Raw genomic sequence first — 16901 nt, 5'->3', positions numbered from 1 at the left:
TTTATTTACTAGGTGCTTGGCGCAACAAAGGTATTTGTTTAAAAAACAGATCTCAAACCTTCTTACTATTGTGGTAAATACTGGTCAACTTTATTCGATCATAACTTCGGAACTAATTGACCAATCTTAATGTGTTTTTTCTTAGTGTACGGGTCTTTTACTAAACTTTCGACTTAAGTTTAGAAAAAAAAATGTTGATTGAAAATTGAATAAGTTATTGTATTTTTTTACTAGCTTAAAAATTGAACAGTTGTTTAAGAATGCCCTAGGTTCTCTTGTTCAACTGATTTCAATGAGCTCACTTTTAGTTGACAACTTAAATGCTATTTTCTACGTAAAGAATCATGTAATTATAACTTTTTTTGTTGGCTCTGCATAAGTTTTGCAAAGACTACTTAATCAATTGTGCTGAAATGTTGTGTAGTACTTTTTTATATCTTAATGATTTTCTGGTTGAAGTTTGAAAGATCTATGCGGCTTATAAATACGGTAAAAAAGTTATTGAAAAAACACAGATTTTTGACTCTTTAAATTATTTTTGCTAATTTTGCAATAACAATTATTACTTTTTTAATTTTCAAATAATTTTATCTTATAAGAAATTTAATTATAAATCTCTAAAATGTATAGCTGCCGAGATATAGCAATGAAAAGGAGAAAAAACATGAAGTTGGTTACTAAAAAATTTAGCCGACCTTTTGAAGTGTACGCACAGTTAAATTTTCATTTGTAATAATATTTCAAAGCAACCAATTGAATTTGTTTCAACCAATTGAATTGTAATTTCAGGTAGTCGAAATACTTTGAGCTCCACAACTTTTACAGTTTTTGAGAAGAAACAGTGTAAATTTAAATAATAAACCGAAATATATAGAAGCAGTGTACAGTGGTCTGTTATTAGCTGTAAGTACAGTTTCCAAATTGGCAGTAGTTTGATTACAAACATTGTTTTTATATACATACTAAGAACATTATTTATATTTGAAGAATATATTACATTATTTGACTTCTGACTACAGGGGTCCATCAATTAATCCCGATCAGCAAAACATTACTTATTCTACCATCACTAAGCAACAACCATTAACATAAATTTCTAACAAAAAACCAGACCATAACTTTACCGGCAGTAGATGAAATAAGAACAGAAGGGTACACCATTGCAGTAGGAACTATAGTCCATCCAAAATGTACTGTTCTCATCCAAAATGTCAAACGGAAGAATATGCATCTACCTTTCAAGCATACAAGTCGTAGATGATTTTCTAAGTTAACATGGTAAAATTAAAATTGGAGACCATACAATCAAAGCACGTAAACTAATTACACCCGCTAATAGATTAGTTTTATCCAACGTATGCCCATCTATACCCCATAATATAATCGAACAGTCTTTAATCAATCTTGGTTTTAAATTAATGTCTCAGATTTCGTTTCTTAGAGCTGGAATACAAGACAATACATCCATTTACTTAGTTTTCAAAGACAAGTTTACTTTGCACCTACAGACAATTTTACTGTACCCGACTGCGTCCTAATTGATTTTGAAAATATTTCGTACCGAATTTTTCTTTCCGATAAACTAACTTGTTACAAATGCCACCAAGCTGGTCACGTTTCCTCGGACTGTACCTTTTATCCACAAAATACTCAAAAGCCCCAAACGGAGGAAAATTTTCTTCCACAAATACCATCCACTAGCTCTGAACAAATCACAAAATCAAATTACACATGTAAATGATGAATCTCGAGAAGAAATTGATGCTCAAGTCAGCACTGATAACGATAATAAAAATAAACGAACTTTCTCGGAAGTGCCAACCCCAACTTGCTTCACTCCTACAGAAAATATACCAACAGAATTCACGAAAACAAAACCAGTGCAAATTAAAAAGAAGAAAAAAATTATCAAATTAGACAAAATCACTTCACAAACTACTAATATTGAGTCGTTATTACAACCAGTCAAACAATTTATCCAGGATGCATCACTACCATATGTACTAAATTATACCTAATTACTAGCATTCTTAGAAGACGTTCACGGTTCTTCCACCCCAGTAGAACATGCCCTAGAATACACACAGAATATACACGGGTTAAGACATGTGCTAACTGAAATATATCCCATGTTGAACGAAAGAGCAATTAAATCTAAAATTACAAGAATCAAGAAAAAACTACTTAGTAAAATTAACCAAGATTTTAGTATTCAGGATGACACCTCTGAAGATACCGATGCATCACAGGAAAATACTCCTTTCAACGATAAATAAAAAAAAATAAAAACAAAAAGTTAACAAAATGGTTATTATTCAGTGGAACATTTAATCCGTATTTACACATATAGAAATGTTATAGCTGTCACCAAAAGGGATAATGCCACAAAAACGACGAGATCAAGTCATACAACACCGCTTGAGAATAGGATATACCAGGTTAACCCACCAGTACCCAATGAAGAAAGAACAACAAAAACTGTGCTATGTTTGTGATATTCCTCTGACAATCGAACACATTATTGTTAAATGTCCACTATCACCTGGAACTAAGTGAGGTAGACTAAATGTGATAAAGTGACTAAATTTCTAAAACTAACTAAATTGTACAATCTAATATAAAAATAGACTTAAGTTCTCTATTGTAATTAGTTGTTATAAGCAAACATCTGATTTTATGTACAACTCTTCCCCGCGAATAACCTTTCATGGTTGACGCGGTTTACCTAATAAAAAAAACTAGGATCATATGCGATTCTCCCAAGTGAGGGTGTTTTAGAACAGATACCGTCTGGACTATGACTTTATACTGTTATCTTAAATTTGCTGTAGTATATTGCAATGTATCTACTTGGTGTAAACCTAAAATTTATTAGTTTCTTTTTGTTGTAGATCAAAATGGTACTTATCATTTTTATGCCGAATTATTGGGTAAGTAGCTATCAGATGTAATTACTTTTTCATTTTATTTTATTCACTGCAATAGCGCAGACTCCATGAAGCAAGCATAAAAATAGATTACATTTCATTTAGATATCAATTATTGCATGGTATTAACAATATATTATTAATACAATTTCATCTGAAGCAAATAAAGAAAATTATCTGGTAATTAAAAAAATTTATTTAAAATTATAATTATTTAATTTAAAGATTGTTTTCAAATATTTGTTAATAAAATAAAATGACTTATTATAAAAATTAAACCATTCTACATTATTAATGAAATTCGGGTTGCACTTTCCAACTCGACAGGAGAGATAGGATAACGGGTACAGTCATTGACAACTTAAGAGATTGTGAATTGAATTAAAATTCTAAATTGGTATTTTTAATAATATACCAAGAAACACAATATATTAGGCAAGATAACTTATCTCATTAATAGCCTTCCTTAACAAATTCTTTAAAACTCTTAAAACTGGAAGCACCTGGTAAGCTTCGAACAACACACGCAGTAACAACAAGATAATCTTAACTGGGACAAATGGCAATTAGACAAAATAAATATGACTGTTGTCAGGTTGCAATGCAAATATATTTATTTCCTTATAATTTTTGAAAATATTAATATTTAGGATTTTTGTATAAGTGACCAATCACTAGTGACCGGCCAACGATTGTACCCGTTACCCTATATGGGTATGGTCATCAATTAAAATAAAATTAAGCTCATTGCATGAGAAACAGGTCACAGAGTTAGATACATGAAAGAACTTTGGCCAACTTGGGATACTGAATGGCCAACTTGAGACAAACAGTTCTGCCCTCCTCAACTTATTCAGTTAAAGACTCTAAAATGTAAACGCATACCAAAAATAGATCACGTGAGAAAGGCAATCTGGCGAAACAGCTGTAGTGATGAAAAAATTAGTAAAAAAGTTTTGTGGAACTTTTGAAAACAAAAGTTTTTAGTGTTTTATTTTTAGTGTATTAAATTGTTCTATATGTACTGTTTCGTAAAGTATTTTCTTGGTTTTTTTCTATTCTTGAAACACATCTTTAAATTTTACTCTCTTGTATCAAAAAATCATTTGCATTAATATCTACATTTGATTTCAATTATATAATTTAGAAGACTTTTTTCTATTATGACATGATCAATCTGATTTTTTGTTTTTCGATCCAAGCAGACCCATGTTCCTTTATATATTTCCTATCTTTGTAGTTGTGTATTCCTTATCACCATTTCTTTTTTTATTGTAAAAATTATCTTTACCAATCGCGTACTTCTCTATGCTCTCCTATTGTACATTCATTTATATCCTCTTTTACTATCTTTGCAGTTTTGTCTTCTAATATTTCACAACATTCATTTTTATCTTCTTTATTTGTATCGTCAGTGGGCGCTTACATATTGGTTATGCTTATATTTCTATATTAGCTTTTAAACCTTTTGATATTATCCTTCTGATGGTTAAATACTGTTACTTTATTTTTACTTATTTTTTTTATTTTGTCGCAAATTCCTCGGCAGAATGTAGTAGGATCTGGTTACCCATATTAAAAGATGCAGTTATTAAAAAGAAAATACCAGTATTAGTAAGTCGGTAACATATAGAGGATACATCATTTATGTTTTTTAAATAACAAACATATAAAATCAGAATTTGGTGTTTATTGAAAGTAAACTAAATGCACGACCAAACACTTACCATGTCGGGATAGTATTATGAGGTTTTTGTCCTGGTTTTTCCCTCATAATTTACTATGGAATCACTAACAGAAGATTTTTTACTGTCATCATGGCATGTGTTTGTCTTTTTAAAGACGAATTACATGCTATGATTTTTTCTGACGGATATTCTCAAGTTAAAGTTGATTTCATGTAATCGAATGAACTATCTTACAAGTAAAGTCGTCTACTTTAAAATGTATAATGTATGTGTGAATAATTGTCAGATTAATATAAATGAGTCAGATAAAATTAAATTATTACAAAAATTTTTCACCAAGTAACAAAAAAACAAAATTTGTTTAATTTACTAATTTTTGTATTTTGAGAACGATTTCCGAAGTGGAAATTTAAACGTCAATAAACGTATTTTAACCTTTAATTGTGGCTTATTCCCATTTAAATAGTAATTACTTTAACATGCCACAAGAAAATACCTTCAGAACAATGTTATTTTCCTTACTATAAAATATACTCCTAATATTCTATTTTTCCCTGTGCTAGTAGTACCTGTTTCTATCTGTGTGTTTCTTGGAACGTCACTACGTCTAATTCGTATCTTTGTATTTCTTCAATTAGTATTTTGTTTTTACGTCTTTAATAAGTTCTTTTTAATTCTCATGTCCTTCTTCAGCGCCGGATTGTTGTTTCTTTTACTTTCTTCTAGTTTTATTGACTTCTTCTTTTTCTTCTTTACCACTGGTCATGGTCTTTATTCCAGACCCATTTTCCCCCTCTATTTTTTGAAGTCCTGCTTTTATATTTTTGCATTCACCTTCATCTGATTAGTTTTGTTTTGTATCTTTTTGGTATGTCTCTTTCAGTTTTGCTCATTCACTTAAAAATATTTTAACAAATTTTAACTTTTTATACAAAGCGAGTGATACACCATCACCACAAGCTTTCCGATTAGTTGCGCTTGATCTGTCACATCTCACTATTGAGATGTCAATGTTAAGTAAAGTTTCAGTCATAACAATACTATAATACTTATTAAGAGTACTAGCTTTAGTATATTCAAAGAAAATTTTTTTAAATAAAATAAAAAAAATAAATTTTAACAAAACCAATTTTACTGTGGTAATAAGCTTAAAATATCGCTTGCATTATTCCGGCTGCATCAATAGGTGCTCTTTTAAATCACTCCATAGAAATTATTCAACCCGGATGTGAATTTCATGAAGATAATGTTATAAATAACCCGAGTATTCGTTCACATCCGGTGAATAGGAAGGGCCGAAATTGAATCGAAGCTAATTGCATGAGTCAGACTATTTATTGTCTATTGTATACATTTTATTTAAACTATATCAGTGTAAAAAATAATTTTTAACCTAAAACATCAGCGAAATCCATTACTATTACAACATAGAATGCTTATTCGTTATAATTCTTCCCATTAATGTCGTATCTTTTGAATAAATATATATAATAAATGGGAAGTTTTTATATTTAATAAAAAAATATTTAAAATTTATCCAAAAGGATTACAATTTTTCAAAACGATTTCGGTCCAGTCCGATCATCATCAGTGAAATACTAAGAGTAGTTTAATCTAGCTGAAAATAGGTGTAAAAATCTTTAAATTACCTGACAATCATAGTTAAATGAGATGTTGCCACATCCTATTTGAATACTGTACGATTTCGCAATATTTATACCAAGATATCACATATTGTACTGGGGAACAGAAAATAAACTAACAACTTTTGGTGAATTACAATTTTTGCTTTTTACATATTATATAATTTTGAAATATGTTACTTTTTGTAATAATTTTGAAATATTTTGAAAGGTAAACAGTTAACATAAAAATTATGTTTCATAAATAAATGTAAAATCATAAAACTCACAAACTAACTTCTATTGAGTACAGAATCTATCTATGCGTTTCTATACTTTATCGTCATCTCTTAAATATTTAAGTTTCTTAATAACTCCCATTGTACGGACTTTCACAAAATTAATGACAATTTTTTAAAAGAAACTTACCAACACCTTTTACTCATCTCAGTTTAATTCTATCAGCTGGAGTATTTCCCGAAGTACTGAAAGACTAAAGAGTACTACCTATCTATAAAAAAGGTGATTTATCAAAAACTGACAATTACAGACCGATAAGCAATGTTTGAAAATGTTTTTTTTAATGGCATAGGCAAGTGCCATACAGCCAGTCACAACATGAAAATTTTCTACCCAGAAAGAAAGATTGTGTAGTACAATATAAAATGATAATATAAATTTCAAACTTAAGTAGCATTACAAATTTTTAAGCAATAAAATTATTATTAAGGATAGGATAGAGATAAAACATGGACACTCGTTTCTCGTCTAGGGACCCATCAAGACATTGCTTTTAAGACAAACTAGATTGGGTCACGGATAAAAGGTAATGACAAATGGGTTAAAACAGAGGTTAGGATTCTAATTACAGTTAAATATTAAGCTTACTTTTGCAAATAAATTCCATCAAACATTCATTTACAACTCTTATATTTAGAGATAGCAGATAGCACATATTGTGCGGAGGAAAAATTTTGATGTTGACTAAATTTTTTATTAGATCTTCAGTTTGTTTTGTGTATTTTTTACATTCGAAGAAAATGTGATTTAGATCACCTTCTTTTTGACAGTCTGGACATAAATTTGAATTTACGATTTTTAGTTTGGACAGATGACTAGGATAGCAGGCGTGTCCAAATTATTGAAAATGTTATCAAACAACAATTAAGTATATTTGTATTTTGTGTCCAATAATTACTTTACCAACTCACAATATGGATTTAGAAGTGCTCGTTCTACTACGAACGAGGTATATAATGTTCTGAGCAAGGTTATTGACGAGCTTGAACGTGGCAATCGCATAGCAATTTCTCTTTGTGACTTGTCGAAGGCTTTTGACTGGGTTTCACATGAAATTTTGCTACACAAACTAAATAACTATGGAATCAGAGTTATCTCTCTTAAGCTTATAACTTCTTACTTATGTGGCAGACACCAGGCAGTAGTGTCTAAAGGTCCTCTCTCCAATTTTCGATTCATATAACATTGAGTCACACAAGGTTCGATCTTAGGACCTCTTTTTGTTTATTATTTATGTCAACGATTTGCCTAAATTCATATCTCTATTCAAATCCGTACAATTCGCAGATGATACGACATACGTTATATCAGAAAAAAAAATGTAAAAATGTTTTACGAGGAAGTTTCTACTAAATCTAGCAAATGGTTTGCTGCAAACAAAACTCAAACTTAATTTCGATAAAACGCAAAACTTAATATCTGCAAGTAATAAGCATAATGATCCTGATAATCGACTATTCTGGTCGGCTCATATCTCACAACTAAAGAAAAATCCATCAAGTTCATTATTTGTTATTCACCAACCAGCAAGGGTTGTCAAATTTGGAACATTAAAAAGGACATATTTTTTCTTTATTCCACTCTCACCTAAGCTATGGATTAATCATATGGGGCAACTCAACAAATGCACTTAAAATTTTTAGAATCCAAAATAAGCTATCAGGATTTTAGCAGGGGTTAGTTATCTAGATTATTGCCTACATTTCTTTAACATATTTAAAATTATGCCCCTACCTGCTCTGTTGATATTTTAATTTCAAGTTCGTGACTTTGCTATAAGTTATTTTCTGTTAATCTATGTTCTTGTTTGGATATTTTTAAGTTTTATATTAATTTTTTATATACTATGTATTTTTGACTTGCTACAAACAATATTTGTATTTGTAAAATAGTTAAATAAATAAATCAAATCAAAAAATCATAAAAGCTTGCTAAAACTTATGCTATTAATTATGCTATTAACCAGAAATTGTTTAACCTCTTTAAAAGATCGGCTTATTGTATTCCATTGATTTGTGTATTTGTCTTAGGACAAAGACGGCATCCGTGCAAGATCTGCCCGATCGAAATCCTTGTTGTTCGTCCTTTAAGAATATAAGGCCATTAATCTTGTTCGTTATAATCTTTGTCATAAGATGTGCTTAGTAAGTTTGTTCTTCTATAATTCGAGGGCAGCTACTTATCTGCCTTTTTAAACATGAGTATGGTGGTTCACTTGTGGCGCTTCACTGTTGTGGCTAGGTTTACTGCCCGAATTTAAACTAACATTTATACATTGATCTCCTCATCATTGATCATACTCTCACTAGTATAGCCTCATAACTATAAACCATAGGACCATACTGGTTTGCGCTTCTTCTTCTTTGAGTGCCTCTCCTATCGAAGATGGATATCGTTAGGGCGATTCTAATTTTATTTACTGCTGTTTTGAATAATTAGTTAGTGGTACAGCCAAACCACTCTCTTAAATTTCTCATCCAGGACATTCTTCTACGGCCTGGATTTCTGCGTCCTTGGATTTTTCCTTGCATTATATTTTCTAGGAATGTGTACTTTTGTCCTGTCATCAGGTGGCCTAAGTCTTCAAGTTTTCTCTTTTTTATATTCAGTATAACTTCTGGATCGTTATTTATTCTGCGTATTATCTCTTTATTTGTAATTTTATCCACCCAACTTATTTTTAGTATATGGCTGTAGCACCACATCTCAAAGCTTTCAAGATTTTTAACATTCCTCTGTTTAAGAGTCCATGCCTCAACACCGTAAAGCAAAGTACTGAATATGCATTTTAACATTCTAGTTCGTAGCTGAATACTAATATCACGATTACAAAATTATTTTTTCATTTTTATAAAGGTAGACCTGGCAATTTCAATACGTCTTTTTATCTCGCGATTTTAGTCACCTGTTTCATTGATGAGGGTTCCCAAGTATTTGTATTCGCTTACTTTTTCGAGAAGGGTACCATTTATTGCGATACTATAAGCGTCATGTCTTGGATTCTTATTGAAGGTCATATATTTGATTTTTTTGACGTTCATTATTTGACTGGTTTGCGCACTTGTGTGTAAACTAATACCTTGTTCTTAATTGTAAGTTGTGAGCTTCTACCTCATAACCAATATAACTTCTTGTATTTCAGTATTGGTTCTTTCGTTTTTTTTTTCTCAAATGTTCCTGCCACTTTAATTTGATATCCAAATATATCCCTAGGTATTTAACTGTTTTCTTGTACGAAACGATTTTATTGTTATATAACTCTAAAGGTAAAAGTAACTAAGTTAAATTATTAAGTATTAGTTGGACATATTGGATAGAAAGATATCTCTGCAGTTTCAATAACAAGCTTTTGTGCTACCCTTTATGCTACAGCTTTGTGGTATGTCTAAGAAAATAGATGAGCATATTGTATTCTCTTCTAGAGGTATCTCTATAATATTTGTTATAAGACGTATTTGGTCTTTTTTTGAGTGTTTGTATTTTTACTAGAAATATATTTTCAAATAATTTGGACAAAATTTGTAGTAATGATATTGACCTGTATGATTCTACTTTATGTGCTAGTTTTCCTGGTTTGGGAATCATAATTAGTTCAGATGTTTTTCACATTATCCGTACATATTGTAACCTAAATACTGTATTTATAAGGTTTGTGAGTTTTACGATGGCCTTTCTAGGTAATTGTTGTAGTATTTTTCCTGGTATTCCTGGTAAGTCAAATTCCGTTTTTGGAATTGATATTGTTTTTAATTTCTTTGGTTACTTCTTTAGGGGTAGTAAGCTTTATTATTCCTTGATCAGTATTGTTTACATCGTATTTAATACTCTTATCATTATTGTTTTCGGCGTGATTATTATTTTCCATTTCGTGATTTTGGAATACATTCGCTAATTATGAAGCGAACAGATTTAATTTTTGTTTTCTATTACGTGCTCATGTTCCATTTTCTTTTCTAATCGGCAGACTGTGTTGCGTTGGTCTATTTATTCTTTTTGTACACTTCCATAGAGAGTAGTCAGTGGTTTCTTCATCGGTCAGATTGTTTAGGTATTGGTTTATGGATTCATTTTTGATTAAATATATTTCCCTTTTTAACTGTTGTGTTAGGATATTTAATTCATTTTTATTTTCTACAGTTCTGTTTTTTTTGCCACGTTTTCTCGGCTTTTCTTTTTCTTTTCCCTTGGGGTAATTTCGACCTTTGGTTTTTCTTATAATTTGTTTGGTATTGTTCTATGCTGCTTATTGAATATTTATGGTTAGTTTCTCTGCTTTTTCAAGTTGTTAATAAGGTTTGATTGGTAAATTAAGCTCAAGTCTGCCACTTAACTCCTGTCTAAAGTTAGCTCAGTCTGTTCTGTTATTGGTTAAGGTAGGGTTATTTTCTCTTAGTATAATAGGCTTACTGATTGTTAGTAGTATTAGAGAGTGATCAGAACTGGGACCATCAGCTTCATTATGTTTTGGTGGAAAATAAGCAGCTGCTATTGTTACTATATTTTTTTGTTTTAACACTTAAACTAGCTCTATATTTTCTGTTTCGATGTGAATTAGATAATTTTTTACTATACTGCGGCTCCTTTACTAGCTATATTTTTAAGCTGAAGAGCTTGGTCTATTTAATATCCTCTCAGTTTAATCTATGTTTTGTGAAGTGTGTCTTCTATATCAAACATGTCGATTTTTTGGTTGTTTAAGGTAAACAGTATCTCCTACTGATGTTGCAAGAGCCATTTGCGTTCCAAAGCATTCTTAACTCTTCCGCCATTTTGTCTTTTATTAGTTCCTATACTATTTAGTCTTTTCAGGATTTTTTGTTAAATTCTTTTTGCATGTTCTATACCTTTTAGAACCTTTAAATATTTGTATAAGATTTTTTCAGCCATGTTTTGATTGACTGAGGTACTAGACTATAAACAACAAAAACCAAGAAATTGCTTAAAACAACAGAAATTAAGGTACTTCGTAGTATAGCTGGAAAGACTTTTCTAAATAGAGAAAAAAGTGAAAACATAAGGAACACATGTGGGGTAGACGATAATAAGAATAATATTGTATGACATTTGCGCTGGGGAGATCTATTCGGACTCTCTATTCGTAACAGGTTCTGGCGCCAATTGCATCTTTAACTCTGTTTCAAGTAGTTAGTGTCTATATATACTAGCCCTGGGAGACTGACGGGTGTACTTGCCCTCTGACGCACAGTGAACGGCTCGTATCATTTTTAGAAATGAAAGTGTCGTTGTTGGTGCCAAGATGGTAGACGATATTAATGGTTGGCTGCTAAACAGGAAAAAAGAGTGCAATTAACATATTAGCAGAATAAAAGAAAGAAGAATGGTGAAAATTGCATTAGATATATCACCAACGGGTCCGAGAAGTATAGGCCGACCTCGAAAAAGGTGGAATGCAGGTCGAATAAGTTTAAACAGTCAATTTGCCTAAAATAAAGGAGAAAGAAAAGAAGAATTTTTAAAAGAGAGTTACCTAGAGTGTTTAATTGTATTCTTTTGATTACAAATTATTTCTTACGTAAGTTTTCGAATTTGTGTCATATCGAACACACCTGCTTTTATCTTCTCAAAGCAGTAAAAAAAACTTCAGAACTTAGTTGTATATTCAAATTATTCAAAATGTTTACCTACTTATCAACCTGAAAGACAAAAATCATACAAACGGGCTTTTATTGTAATTGGGTAATTTCATTAGGGTTCACAGGTCTAAACATTTTTTGTCGCTTTTGTGTTTTATCCACGTGTATCTAATGTTTTGACGAGTATCTAATATAAGTGACTGATATAATAATAATAATATAAAAAAAGTGGAAGCATATGTACAGTTTCGATCGAAATATAGACAATGTCTTGTGATAAATTGTTAAGCGATTGGAAAATTATTTTTCTAGACAATAATAATTAAAAGATCCTAAGCTTTTAAACTTAATCATGTTTAAAATATTGGATGGAAATCACATATAGAATAAAATTAATTCTGTCCTTGTTGTAAAAAATTACAAAAAACGCTGGGACCCGTCGACTTTTATATTATAAATATGAACTTTTTAAATATAAATTTAAATGTAGTGACTCAAGCAAGCCTAGCTTAGTCTAAATGCTGTACTTTTAATGGAACACCCTGTATATTTTTATATTTTTAAAAGCTATTTAAGTGCCTAAACTATTATGAATATAGAAGATGAACTTTTGAAATTATACAATGTGGAAACCATGTATGGAATAAAATTGTGTCCTAATTTTAGAAAATTATAAGAAACGCTTGGACACGTCAACTTTTAAATTTAATTGTGCACTTTTTAAACATATTTAAATGTACAGGATGATTCACGTAAGTCTGGCATAGTCCCTTGACGAGAATCGTGACGAATTTATTTCTTTAAAAGACACTTCTGGAATCTGCTGTATAGACCACTTCTTCTTTCTTTTCTTTGCTGTGTTGTTCTCTTCTTCTCGTGTTTCTATTTCTAGGAGTATGTCAGCTTAGAGTTTAGCCACTATTATATCTAAATGGGTTGATTTAATAGACCTATTATTTTCCATGGTATCTTCGTTGTTCAATAGATAATTATTTCATATTCTTTCGTTTCTGTCTATAGCTTAATCGTTACAGTTAGGGGATCTGGCGTTTAGGTCTACTATTATTATGAACGGTTCTTCTATGTTCAGGAATGTATCCAGGTCATTGTTTTAAGGATCTGTTGCGCTTACATATGCTGAAATGATCCTTATTTCGCCTTGGCTAAACCTAAATACTTAATGTTGATGATATAAGTTAGTTTAGTTTCTTGTAAAGCTACGACATCTATTTCATATTTGATTATTAGTTCGTTTACGAGTAGATCATCACGTTTGCATTTGTTCTTATGCACCTGAGTTCCAGAAGCCAATCTTAAGCACAGATAAAAGATCAAATATATGGGACACTAAATATAGTTTTTTAATATTTTTTATATTTATATTAAGACAAGTGCAAGAGAAATCATTAGAATACAATAAACCGGCATATTTATGTTTCGTATCTTAAGAAGGCATTTGATCGGGTTAAATTAAAGGACGGTATCCACTTATTGTACGCAAGAGAGATTTCTCTAGGAATAATCAAAACGATCGAAAATATCTACCAAGACAACACAATCAAAGTGAAAGAACAAGTAAAAGAAGAAATAATAAAAAAGTTAGAACTTATACCAAATGGTAAAAAACAGCTTAAAATAATCTGCTATGCAGACGACGCAATACTACTCTCTCAGAGTGAAGATGATTTATAACGTATGCTGCACCAATTTACTATAATCGTCAGAAAATTTAACATATTAATTTCCACAAAAAAGAGAAAATGCATGGTTATAACAGCAAATTTACTAAGATGTAAATTGGAGCAGATAATAAAACAAGTAGTGGAGTTTAAGTATCTATTATCACATTATCTAATTACGAAAAGCTCAGAACATAAGTGGAAGATGAAGTGAATAGAGCAAACATAGCCGAAAGTTGTCTGAATGAAACAATATGAAGAAATAAAAATATCGGGAAGAAAATCAAATGCAGAATTTACAATACAGTTATTATACTAATAATGACATACGCAGCAGAAATACGACCTCACACAGAGGGGACAAAAAATATGTTAGAAACAGCAGAGATGAAAACCCTTAGAATGATTGATAGTAAAACACTTACTGGAGGCACATTGAAAACCAGACATAGTCTGTTTTTAGTAAAAAGAAAGAGAAGAAGAAGATATTTTTAGTTATGGACCCAAGGAGATCATTTCACACTAGACATCTATCTTCTTGAAAACCAAGATATTTAATACTATAGACAAATTTAATTCTGTCACCCTTATTAAAAACTTTCAGCTATTTAGATTTAGGTTTTTAAATTTGTACCTGGTAGTAAATATTGTGATTTTAAACTGCTCTAAGTATTACATTTATTCTACGAATAACAACATTTATATCACTACTACAACAAGCTAACAAAATATCATCTGCAAACAGATTTACAAAGTCACAATCAATAAATAAATTTAAATAATTTAAGTAAAGTTTCAAGAGAAGTGATCCAAGTACATTTTCCTGAGGGACACCAATATTACACGGTATTTCATCTGACATAACATCCTGTGTTCTAACTCTTTGTTTAAATTCATATAGTCTGATATCCAAGCGTGCAATAGACTACCAAATCCATATCCCATTAATTTAGTAAGTAAGATATTTCTATCAATAGTTCCAAATGGTCTCTTTAAGTCAGGTACATATTTATCTCGTTCATTCTCTGCCTTAAAGCTACTTATGGTTAATTGCAATGCTGTCTCACATGAATGATTTCCACGAAAACCCGATTGATTGCTGAATAAAATTTGATTTTTGGTAATATGTTATAGATTGTAGAGATGTAAAGATTTGATTGTATATACTTAAATAAATTCCATTTTTTAATGGGTGTAAAGTATTAATAATAGGACTGAGTGTACTAGGTTTGATAGTATTTGTTATCTAAGGAATGAAAACTTAAGTACTGATTTTTAATGCATCATAAACTTTACCACTTTATTAAAATTACGTGTTATATATACATGTAATATGTATATATGTACATGTATATATACACATATTTATTTATAAGAAGCAGCGGAAACAATGAAATGGGGTGAAATCCCTTTACACCGTAACTTTTGAAGATCTCAGTCAGATAAGAGAAGAAAAGAAAATCGAACTAAGATGTTAACTATTCCGTATATTAGCGGAAACGTTTTTATTGTATTTACAAAATCACATCAGTCCCTATCTGTAAGAACAAAGCTGCTCTTAGAAGGAAAAGCAGTTATTTTAAATTAAAAAAAATGGCGATGGAAAAAATGGCATCTGAATATAGAGTAAAAGTGTAAAAAAGTAAAAATTAATGTAAAAAAGTGACTTACATGAGAAGTAATACATTTCGTTAGTACATGTATACACACGCACACACACGCACACACACACACACACACAAACACACACACACACAAACACACACACAACAAGGAAAAGGAATTATTTGGGTTAGAGGTGGACGGATCGATCAATACTCTATCCGACATGGAGCAGGAAGTGCCTAATCAACACTTAGTCACGGTACCGTTCAGTTTCACATCAACACTTTAAGACTGGGTTCGGCAGCTGCTACTAGATCATCACTCTAGCAGAAGCGGTTGGCCTTCGGTCAATACCCTAAGGCCAGTGGAGTTGTTCTCAGATTAATACTCTAATAGAACTCCAGGACGGTTGGCCAATGGTTAATATTTAAAGGCCCGGTGGAGTTCTTACCAGATCAGTACCCTGACGAAACTCCCAGGACGGTTGGTCTTTGGTCAATACTCAAAAACCCGGTGGAGTGCCCACCAGATCAGTAATCTGGCAGAACTCGATTCTTTATTGCGGCATATGTTGTTTTATACCGTTTCTGGTCTTCTATCTCCATCGCTCATCGATGGTAGTGGAAGGTAGTCGGAGTACGTATGTACTAAGTGGAGGTAAGCTGACGGTGATAGCTGGCGATGCACGTCGTTACTCCTTGGCCGTTCTCATGTCTTTGGTAACGCCGCTAAAAATGTGGAAAAATCATCCAGTTAGTGTTTCCCTACTTTCTTTGTTTCTGTAATGACAGATATCTTACGGTTTATATTGTCAGCTCTGTAAGTTCCATGTTGTAAAATTTATTGTTCTTTTTTGTCACCGTGGTCGTCGTCCAAGTATGACATCCGGTATTTCCTGTGTTCTGGCATTCGTTATCATAAATTTTTTAATAAATAATGGGAGGTATATATATCTTCTTTTCTTGTCATATAGTAGTCTGTTTTGAAGTGATTTTGTCCACAATTGTATGTAATCTATGCTATCTAAATAAGTTGAATTATTTAGATAGCAAAGATTTATTAACAATGATTGCCCTGTTGTTTAATTCGACGTCTTTTACCGCTTTCTTTAGCACTCTATTACAAAGAAGTAAAATAGTAGCACATTATTGCAACTTTAGTTTATTGTCGATATTAAACATGCGCAGGCATTCAAAAACTCAGAGACCAATAAGGCGTAAGTGCATCTATTTTTTTGAAAATATAATGATTTATTATAAATATAATTTATAAAGTTTGTGTTGATCAGTGTAATCTTATATTATATCATGACTGGAAACGAAAATCTGCGATGTATACTCTGTTATACATGCTGTAGTATATTATGACATTCCTTGATATTATATTGTTTGTTTATCGCATAAATTTAAGAAATTTTTCAAGTCTGACATAATCCAGACGTGTTCATCACGTCCACTTAATAACCCAAACTCTCAACCAGATATTT

At 31.1% G+C, this 16901-nt stretch overlaps 1 protein-coding gene across 1 annotated transcript in view; it reads left to right on the top strand.

Moving 5' to 3' along the window:
- The window catches only part of LOC140437262 (extracellular serine/threonine protein CG31145), a 938516-nt gene that overhangs the window by 166196 nt on the left and 755419 nt on the right, over positions 1–16901 (top strand). The window contains exon 2 of the mRNA XM_072526682.1: positions 2892–2930. The gene's annotated coding sequence lies outside the window, so the exon portion shown is untranslated. The remainder of the gene's footprint in view (positions 1–2891; positions 2931–16901) is intronic.

The sequence above is a fragment of the Diabrotica undecimpunctata genome, chromosome 3, assembly GCF_040954645.1.
Source record: "Diabrotica undecimpunctata isolate CICGRU chromosome 3, icDiaUnde3, whole genome shotgun sequence".
NCBI classification, from domain to species: domain Eukaryota; kingdom Metazoa; phylum Arthropoda; class Insecta; order Coleoptera; family Chrysomelidae; genus Diabrotica; species Diabrotica undecimpunctata.
Note: the sequence above shows the minus strand (reverse complement) of the source record. Positions and strands in the feature narration are given on the sequence as shown.